This window comes from Lissotriton helveticus, chromosome 4_1, assembly GCF_964261635.1.
Source record: "Lissotriton helveticus chromosome 4_1, aLisHel1.1, whole genome shotgun sequence".
Classification (NCBI taxonomy): domain Eukaryota; kingdom Metazoa; phylum Chordata; class Amphibia; order Caudata; family Salamandridae; genus Lissotriton; species Lissotriton helveticus.
The window spans coordinates 1386789280-1386799876 of record NC_136063.1 but is presented as its reverse complement, the minus strand read 5'-3'; the positions used below and the strand labels follow the sequence as shown (position 1 = coordinate 1386799876).

Below are 10597 nucleotides of genomic sequence, written 5' to 3'. Positions count from 1 at the left end.
TTGGTTTTATTGGAATACAAGAACAGGTAGCACGCTTCTAGAGAGGGACCTTTCAAGGGAGAGGAGCGAGAAAGAACCTTTGATGTAGGTCTACCATCTATAGGCTAAGGTTTTGGATCTGCTGACAAAGCCCAGAGATCTTCTAATATATAATAATACTACGTCTTAGGAAAGGGAGAGAGGTTAGGCTCTATTGTCTTTTCATGATAACATCTCCCTTCATGATTTATGGACTACTGACTAACTGCTTTGCTGACTGTATTAGTACTATGCATTTTCCTGCTTGTTGTGGCACGTATACTGCATGTTAGGACACGTTAGTTAAATTAAATAGTTTAAACTTTTTCGTGTTGCTGTCAGATCTTATTGTGAACAAGTACAAGAGTGCGAGCGAAAGGGTGTGTCTTGTTACTGCAATTTCAGAGAGATCTGGGAGTTGTGTGCTCTGGGGTGTCTTATGATTTGTTTCTTTGTGAGTGAGTAGGAGAGCAAGTGAGATACTAGCTAGTCGGTCCTGGGCTCATGGGTACTAAGGTGGTAGGATGACTCAGTCCCTATATGCTATGGTCCTATAATCCTGCGCATAGTTCTGTTTTTGTGCAGAATCCCTGCAACAGGTTAAGCTCCCAATCAACCGCCTCTCCCCCTGGACCTACCTAGGAAGCCATGTTTCTTTGATTATTAAGCCCCCACAAAGTAGGGGCTTACAGAACCCATGGGGAGACACAAGTCAGAGTTAGCTGCTCCAGGCAGTACACCAGTCACCTGGTTGGCCAGCCACTCACAGGTCATCTGGTCAACCAGCCACCTGCTGGTCATCTGGTTGGCCAGCCCAGCAACCAGATGGCTTGGGCTGACCTGGGGACAAAAGTGTTCAGGCAACAGTCGACAATGAGGCTGGCGTTCAGGAGATTCCTTTATAAAGCCATTGCCAGCTTCTTAAGAGGCTGGCGTTCAGGAGACTCCTTTATAAAGCCACTGACCATCTTCTTGCCTCAAGGTGACTCCGCAGGTGTCCGTTCCGGCCATCTGATCACCCTACTGACCTATGAGAGATCTGGTCACCCTACTGAACTATGAGAAATCGTGACTCCATCCGGGCACTCAGCAGCGCAGCACGGGAGGGGGAGCCCCCTGTGCCAAATTTCATGAAGTGGATGCAGCCTCCAAGGAGCCCGCAGCCCTTCCCTCCCTTCCACTGACCTGGTGGAATTGGGAACCTAGGTGGGCGCAGGTGCCCACGAAAGAAGACAAAAGCTTGGCTCTGGGGGTGACTTTCAATAAATCGCAGCAAGGTAGCTACTCTGCTATTCACTAAACCCTGACCTAGAATCAGGTCATCTATAAATGATTTAGCACCAGGTGCCCCAAGGGCAAGGTGCACTAAGGGCGTTTGAGGTGGCCACCTGCTGCCCACACTCCAGTCCCTGAGAAAGCAGCTCTATGTACCCGCCCAAAGGCACGCTATTCCAGGCCAACCAAGGCTCCATGGTACTGCATTATCATTATGGTTTGGGGGTGTTCTAACTTAGAGGTGTTCAGTCATAATCTCATAGATGGCAGCTTCACCACATTGCCCCCTCAGCCAAGCACATCCTCATGTGTGGGGATTTGACATAGGGTAGTGCAGCAAGTCACCTTGCTACGCTGCCCTATGTCAAAGTGAAAGGGCAGAAATCACCATATTTTTTAAATACGGTGCATTCCTGTCCTTTCTTCCAGCGCTCACATCATTTCGTCAGCCTAGCGCCAACATAAGCACCCTTGCACTATGGTGCAAGGGTGCCTGTGTTGGAGGCAGGATTGTTTTTGTGCAGGAACGGGCACCTTCCTGCACAAAAACAATCCTGAGAGGCGTTTTCTTTCTATGTGTGCTGCAGAATGCAGCACAAATGGAAAGAGGAATACATGAGGAAAAATAAAGTTGTTTCTCCTTGTTATAGCTCACCTCGGGAGACGTAAGGTTTTGGCACTTCCCAAAGGTAACATGGTCTTGGGAAAGCATCAGAATCCATGGGGTTTGCATCGGAACACCCAAGGCAATACCCATTGAATGCCTCCTGAGTGCAGAGTAAGACAATGCAGTGATTTCCCTGTCTTGCTTTACACCTTATCTATGAGGCCATTGAAAGCCACGCAAAGTGGTCTTGCGTGACCTCATAGGTATGCTTTTTAGTTTACGCTACTGAAGCATCACAAAAAGTGATGCTCCAGTGGTGCAAGAGGCTTATGAGTATGTCCTCAAATGTCTAAACTTGTGGTTCCTCTCATATGCAACAACACATCATCAGTAAAGTAAAACTAACCTGGCTTCACAACAGTCTAAGCCCAGCTCATGTTCCCTGTTAGCGAGTGTCTTACCCAATGCTTGATGAATTCTGCTTCACATTGATAGGAAGAGCCGATATCGAAGGATCAAAAAGCGACATTGCTATAAACACTCAACAGCATCCAAACCAGTTGATGGTCCCCTAGAGGGGATCTGCCTTCCAGGGCGGCCAACCTTCCTGCCATGTTGACTCCTACGGGTGGACTGCATGGATCCAACTGTTCACTTCTCTACGGTTTCACTGTCTCTTCAAAGTTAATTTCAACTTTTCCTTATAGTAGTTGTTGGCTATTGTCTCATGCCCATATTTGGCCATAGATGGAGTTTACCCCCTGCTTTGGGCTGCATTCCCAAGCAACCCGTCATCAAGAAGATCCGTTCCCGGTGCACAGAGGGATTCTACTGGCCTAACACTGCCCACCAGGTGAGCCTCAATCAGAAGGACTTTGGTCCTGTGATGTACACTGGGGAGTTGGTCTTCTCTATGCCACATTTTCCGCACCCGCTGCAGGAAAGGGATTTGGTGGTGGGCACCTCCCTCTTCACTTGCCGTTACTCAGGAAATCATGGTTAGTTTATTTTCCTCCACTTAGTAATGTGCTTAAATTCAGCCAATCGCTACATCTGCTCTGAGGTTATAGTCAAAATGCTAAAGCATGGAGGAGCTGAACCACTTTTCTGGGCACCAGAAAGGGAGAACCCTCTTTCACACAGTGTTCATAGCAGCACACACTTTGCCAGAATGGAGACCAAATCTTCCCGGAGCCAGTATGGAAACCAGCAACCATAGGCAGGTAGTGTACCTTCCCAGCCCCAGCTAAAGATGTAGGCACAAAAAGTGGTGCATGCTCTCAGCTGTTGAACACCACAGACATAGCCAGGTGCATGGCAGGTGCACTGGAAGCATACCTCTGCAGAGAGACTGAGGGGGGCCCATGCGATGGACGATTAGGAGATTCTTGGGAGAACAAAGTGAGCAGAGCCCCATGCAACAGTACCAACTTCACCCCAGGGTGATTGATGTTCAAGCAACCATCAAAACCATGGGAGGAACCGAGGGCCGCAAACCTCATTGTGCATTTAAAATTCTCGATGATCAATGTTTTCTGGAATTCACACTGATTCTCACAGCTAGCTATGTTTTTCAGCGATGCACAAGCCAAATGATCCACCGCCATGAGTCACAGGTAACTTTTGCATTGTTTGCCTGCCTGCAGGTACAGGAGAGGCAGGAGGAAGTCATCACCAGCCATACACTGCCCATACAGTGAGACAGCCCAGCACCCATTCACTCTTCCTTCTGGAATTCGTGTTTCCAGGCCACCCCACTACTGCAGCAGGCAGGCAAGAAAGAGTCTCCCATGGTGGCAGAAACAGGAAGCTCCACCACCAACCTTCCCAGGCAGTGCCACATGAGTCTCTAAACTACATTCTGGCCACACTGGACCAGTCCACCAGGCAATGAGGGAGGGTAGCCCCACCTACACATCAGTCATCAGCTTCCCACTGGGGTGGGTGGGAGCCTGGGCTTGACCGTTGCATTTTGAGAGTCCCTAGCTTAGGTGGCAGCCCAGAGCCATGCTAGTGGACAGGGGCTCCCTTGACCTGGTGGGAGACACCAAGAGGAAAAGAGTCAGGTTTCCTCACACTGTCAAAGTGACTCACCCGCTTCTAGTACACATGTGGAAGCGCAAGCGTCAGCAGGCAGCATCTCCTCCCACCCTCGTAAAGAGTTCACATTGGCTTCAAAGGGCTTGCCTTCTCTACCTAGATGACACGGGGTTCCCACATGGCTCCCGCTCCTTTACATCAAGGTTGCCCTGCCACCCAAGACAGGCCACTATTCAGTCACTTGAAATTTGGGCAGGTCTAGATCAGGCTTGAGAGGGCCCATGTGGCAGGCACTTTAGGGGTCGCTCCCCAGGGAGACACTGCAATTCAATTACCCCCAGATGAGTGCCCAGGGAGCATAGGTTCTCTCAGGAGGACTAGATCTCACAACGTTCCCCACCCAAAGGGCCCATGGCGTTACCTGCCCTGGTCCCTCACATGCAGGTTGGGTTCTCCCGGGTGAAGAAGCTCATCCGGTGCCCGGCCCTCATCCAAGCACCCAGCAGCAATTGATCGCTCCGCTGGCCAGAACGCACAAGGGTAGGGTCAGGCTATACGCTTTGGGGTTCTGTCTGGGAGACACTCTAGGGTTCAAAGTGTCACTGTGAGTATCTTGCACCACTCTATCAATAATGATCCTTTGGCAGGTTCGCCTATGGAAACCTTGTTACGACATTTACGTCCTCTAGATGGTTAAGTAAAATCATCTTCTTGGTGCTCACCAGAGCCGTTGCCGACACCAGCAAGGACTTCAATACACCATCAAAGGACCTCACTAAACCATCTAATTGATAGTAGTGATGGACAGAGTGTACTATGGGCAGAGATTTAATCAACACAAGCTTATGACCCGCTCTTACTGGATATTCCTCGTTCAGAGTAAATTATTGCTATCCCCAATTCTTATCACGAATGGGGTACAGCAGGTAACCTGCACCTGTCGGCAAAGGGTAGACACACGCTGATGCACTAAGGGTAGCATACATGCAGCCCCGGACATCTAAATGCATCACAGATCTGTTATTGCTGGATCTTGTGTGGCAGAACAACACTGGTCTCTCTAAGAAGTCAAACACCTACTGCTGCGGGCCACATAACTTGTTAGCATGGAGGAGTCTTGTTTGTTATCGGTATTAACCAGACAAATCCCTCTTAACAACTTATAATGGTAATGCACCACCACTCAAAGGATCAGGAAAGAGCTATCAATCTGTCAATGTTTTCTGTGTCTGGACCGAGTGAGGTTTCCTGCTATAGTCAAATTAATCCACGGATTCCACTCCTGGTGGTACCTCTGTTCAATTCCTTTAAGTGTCAGCTTTGCAACCATACTTCACCCGGAACCCAAGGATTTTGGTTTCGCAGACGTTGTTCAGCATCGGAATAATTCTGCTGGATCAGTAGTCGGCATCATTTATGCGTGGAACTACGACGGTATCTGATTTTCTTTGAACCTCTGACTTTCGTTCTTGATTCTTGGCAAATGTTTTTGCTTTGGTTAGTCTTTTGCAAGTTCAAGAATTTCACCTCTAGTGGCACAATATGAATGCCCTGTCCACCCATCTTAATCATTATTATTATTATTATTGTTGCATTTCTTACGCGCGACAGCTACCCACAAAGGGTTTCCCGGCGCAAAATTTGTAAAGGTTATCAAGAGTCTGATGGTACAGAGGTCTAGATGTTAAATAGCCATGTTTTTAGGCTTTTGCGAAATCTGCCATAGTTGTCTTCCCTACGAACTGCAATGGGCATTGAATTCCACAACATGGGTCCTAGATAGCGAAAAGATTTGCCTCCCATACGGGATAGCTTGAATTTAGGAATGATAAATTTCCTTTGTGTCGAGGAACGCAATGAGCGAGTTGGATGGTAAGGAAAGACCAGTGACAGCAGATATTTCGGGGCTTTGGCGGAGTTAATTTTATGCATAAAGCAGAGGGCCTTAAATTTAATCCGGTTTTCCACCTTCAACCAATGGAGATCACGGAGATATTGAGTGGTCGAGGTATATCTTGGAATGCTGCATATTAACCTGGCCGCTGAATTTTGAACTACCTGGAGCTTGCGGATTGTTGCTTTGTTTGAGCCTAAATACAAAACATTCCCATAGTCTATACGTGAGGTGCTTAGGGCATTCACCACCGTTTTCCTGGTTTGCTCCGGTAGCATCCAGCATATCTTTTTTAACCATTTTAAGATGGTGAAGCATGTTCCTGCAGTTTTTTCCACCTGTTTATGCATCTTCAGTGGATCATCAATGATGACTCCTAGATTACGTGCTTGCGGAGCTGGGACCGGAAGCCTACCCATCTCTGTTGGCCAGTGGTGGGGGCCCCACAGGTTTTTGTTGTTCCCTAAGATGATAACTTCCGTTTTGTCCCCATTAAAATGGAGAAAATTGTCCTGCATCCAGCCTGCTATTTTCTTTAGTCCGCTTTTAAGGATAGACTCATCATTCCTAGTCTTAGATGTCAGAGAGAAAACAAGCTGAGAGTCATCTGCATATGAATACATTACTAATCCTGTTTCTTCTACCATCCTGGCCAACGGGCTCATATACAAGTTAAATAGTAGGGGACTTAGGATCGATCCTTGGGGTGCGCCATGTTCAAAAACATGGATGTCCGAGCAAGCTGTTTGGGAGAAGACCTGAATCATGAACCCAGTTCTGAAAACCAATAAAATAGAACCAGAGAACCAAAAGAACCATTATTCCTACCTGAATATTTAAGCATTTAGTCTGCTTTGAACACTCTAATTTTTTCAAAGTAAATGCTTCGGAGCTCCAGGACACTCAGTCAAGAGCATCAAGGGGTATCGGGAAGCAGGAACTGAGACCGCAGCGGCAGACCACACCCTTAATCCCAAAATCCAATGACAAGTTTTTTAACTAAAGCAAATGTAATATAATCCACTGCAGCTGGAATTACTGCGGCTGCTTGCACCAGACTTGCCCTCCAAGGGATCATCATTAAAGGATTTAAATTGTACTCATTTCAATTACAGGACCTCAAAAGAGTTCTGTATTGTTATTTTTCATCACTACTTCCTTTGGTCGGTAGTGGGTAATAGGTATGCCTACTACCTTCCTTGGATGTGGTGACTGTTACTCAGGCTCCCTCTACGGAATCAAACCCTGATTCCTTGTTACCCGTGGTCACCATGGGAGGCACAGAAAGTACCATTGAAAGTTGATAGGGCCAACATCCATAAGTATTGTCACCGTCATGGGGACGTGCAATCTGCCTGAGATTATCCAGAATCAGCAAAGTGGCCGGCAAACCCGTATTGTGTTTGGTCTGATAAATGCATCCTGGGAGGTCAGTGTTCATTAGCATTGTTATCTCTAGAATTACCACAGTTATCTAAGTAACAGATGGATCAATCAAAGAAACCATAACTGATTTAATGAGCCATTTATAGTTTTACTGTACTGCCCATGTGTACTTGTACAAGCATAGCTTAATATTTGAGACAAGCATATGCTACTGGCAAGATCAACTAGATAGCCGCACCTGCTGGATGGGAGGAAGAGCTGCTTACTTTTCCTGGACCCACTGTCATACCCCTCTGGAGCTGTCTTTGGGACCCCCTGCTTGCCCACATGTAGCTGGAGGGACAGGGCAGTCACACAGGCCCTGGCAGGCCCAGCCTGTTCTGCAACAACAGTAGAGAGGGGCAGGCCAATGTGCAGCCTGAGCAAGACACAGTGGTGTTGTGTCCTGGCCTGGCCAGCCAGGGACACTCCACAGAACTGTCATTCCGAGCTACTGCGGAAATGCACTGGGTGGGGGCCAGTAAACAGGAATATGAGGTACGGACCACCAGGCAGCATCCAGGACTAGTGCCACTCAACCCCATCTACTCTGGTCAGTCCACTGCACAAGCTTCCAGGCTTCTTCGCCTTCGCTCTGTTGAGTGGCCTCCACAAAAGCAGACTGGGCAGGATGGAATCTCTTTACTTGAAACAACTGCCAAGGCTGACCAAGAAGTCCACCCATCAATGGACAAAGTTTTCCCAATCAATCAAAGCACAGTGCTGCTAACCCCACCCACCCCCTTGAGCAGGCTGCCCTGAACGAGGGTGTTAGCTTCACATCCCTGCCTTCTCCCTGAAAGGATTCTGCTTGCCCTTGGAGGAGACAGGGATTCTGAGACCCGGATTCTCTGAGCCAGAGAAGGTATTAGGCAAGTATGAGGAGAGCCTCATGGTGCTCTGTTTCCGGAGAAGCATGGAAGATGAGGGCCCGGTAAGAGCTTCTGAACCTGGGCAAACAAGGCATAGCTCCCCTCCTACCCCTCCCCCTGTAGACCCTGTGCAGGGCGCTTTGGGCATGGCTGGCTGGAGAAGCCCAGAGACAGGGGTTTTCATCCCATGGCCCGCTGGACCTGTGACCCGGGGCCCAGCCATAGCTTCAAAGACAAGCAGGGGAGGCTTCCCCTGGCCTGTGGGTCCCCATCTGGGGACTTTGAGGGATGACGGGTCAGGGAATGGAGCCCATAGCCGGGGTATTCCACCCCAGGGCCCTCCGATCATCTGACCTGGTGCCCAATCCAAGCTTCTTATCCCAAGCAAGCAGGGGAGGCCTCACCGGACCTATGGGTTGCGGTCCTTGGCACTTTAAGACATGGTGGGCCAGAGAACGGAGCCCAGGTCCAGTGCCTTCCACCCCAGGGCTCACCAGAGCTCTGATTCAGGGCACGATTTGAGCTTCTGCACCCAGCCAAGCAGAGGAGACCTACCCTGCAGACCCTGCCCTAGTCACTTTGTGACACAGCAGCTGGAGAAAGAAGCCCAGGGCTGGGGTCTTCCACCCCAGGGCCAGCCGGAGTGCTATACCTGGAACAGGTCAGAGCTTCTGAACCAGGACAAGCAAGGGACAACTCCCTGCGACTGCGGGACCCCGTCATGTGCACTTTGTGACATGTGTGCCAAAAAAGGGAGCCCAAGGTTGGGGGCTTCCACTCAAGCAAGCCAGGACTCTGACATTGGGCCCTGTAGCATCGTGCTACCAAAGATGACGCTACACAGAATTGTATATTTACGAGCTCTTTATTAAGCTTCCTCTAGGTTCCCCGTCCCTACTCTAACTGCCCCAACCTCCTCCTCTTAGCTCCTCCTGTTCCTGTTCCTGTTCCCCTAGCTCCACCCCAACCACTAGACTGCATCACGATACTACATCTCCCCCTTTGTTAACAAAATTAATTTAGCGTCCACCATATCTGTAGTTCTTCGATCAGCCACATGGGTCTGCAGGCCGCCCATTTAAGCAATGACGACACATCTCCAGTTCCAATGGTGTGGCTTCCTCTTGCCTGGACAAAAGTCTCCTTGACTACAGGAGTGCATCTTTGAAATTGCGAAATGTCTCGTGTGATCTTCTTGTTCCTTGATTCATGGAGGTTTCCGATAGGCTTCTGGGTTATCCACTCATCTTCAGTCTCCGAGGCGATCATGACTGCTCCTCGTGATGTGACCATGAAGGGCTCAGCGTGATGGCGGCAGTCCGTTTTCCTTTGAGGCTCTTGTTCGATTGACGCTTGATCTCCTTCATGTGAGGATGTTGTTCTGGTTCTTTTCCGAGCACCGGCACATGATTTGACTTCCCTTTGTCTTGTCCCGTCGAGGGCGGCACTGTCTTCCTGTTCAACGTTATGCATACCAGACGGTGACACACCATTTGAAAAGATCATCCTAGTTTGGTCCGGGGACTCATTTGCCATCCTCGTCTGGTCGAGGGACTCATTTGCTGCCGCTGGTTGTCTCACCCACTCCCACTCACTTTTGGGACTGGTGAACCTTTTGACTACCTGAGCATGTCCATGTTTTCCTCTCCTCTGATGATGATTGTCTCTGTCAACACGTCAGGGTTTCCTTGCAGAGTGGCTGGATAGTCCTTTCTCATCCGGTGTGTAATGTCCCTTATATCTGTTTTCATTAGGTAGGTCCTTTGAGTCAGCCTCGCTGACCCCTTCAGGGATGACGGTATGTTCTTTATGTCTCGACATACCTGCGACTGACATGACAGATTGTCTTGTGGTGTGATTGGTTCTTCAGAGACATTGGTGTGAGATAGTTTACTCTTGATGGGAAGACCGTCCTTTGGTTCGATGGTGTGTTCGGGTGATTGATGCCATGGACATTGTCGGAACCATGACTCGGTCGACCCGAGAGATCGAACAGACATGCTTTCTGAATCGGAAAAGTCTTTTACTGATTTCCTTCGAGAACGTTCCTTTGGGTGTATCTTGAATGATAGATTTCTTACACAGGTAGGCCGTGACGGGCTGCTCCTAGAGTCGGAGTTCTCTTTGGGATATTTCTCCGGGTACCTTTCTCGAAGTGGCTTCGGTGCCATCTCATTGGAGAGGTTGTTTGATAACCACATGTTTATTTCTTGTGTTTGATCCCCGCGTACTTCGTCTCTGCCTCTCTCATGTAGTGATAATGGCCTCCTCTCAGTTTCCTCATTCTTTTAGAAGTCATGAACGCGTTTGTCTTCCCCCTTTCGTTGCCTGGGTGGATCAGTCCATCTTATGCAGTTCACTTCCTCTTCACACTTGTTTGGTGTACTGACATCTGTGTTACCGGTGTGGTGTGTTCTCCTGTTTGACGTCTCCTCGGACTCGTCTTTCGAACAGTGAGGTGCTTGT

General features: G+C 48.9%; 2 pseudogenes; both read right to left on the bottom strand.

Annotated features, from left to right (window-relative positions):
- Positions 1-3347: 3347 nt before the first annotated feature.
- LOC144829827 (5.8S ribosomal RNA) lies at positions 3348-3512 on the bottom strand (annotated as a pseudogene).
- Positions 3513-4570: 1058 nt separating this feature from the next.
- On the bottom strand, positions 4571-7451 carry LOC144830002 (18S ribosomal RNA; annotated as a pseudogene).
- Positions 7452-10597: the final 3146 nt, after the last annotated feature.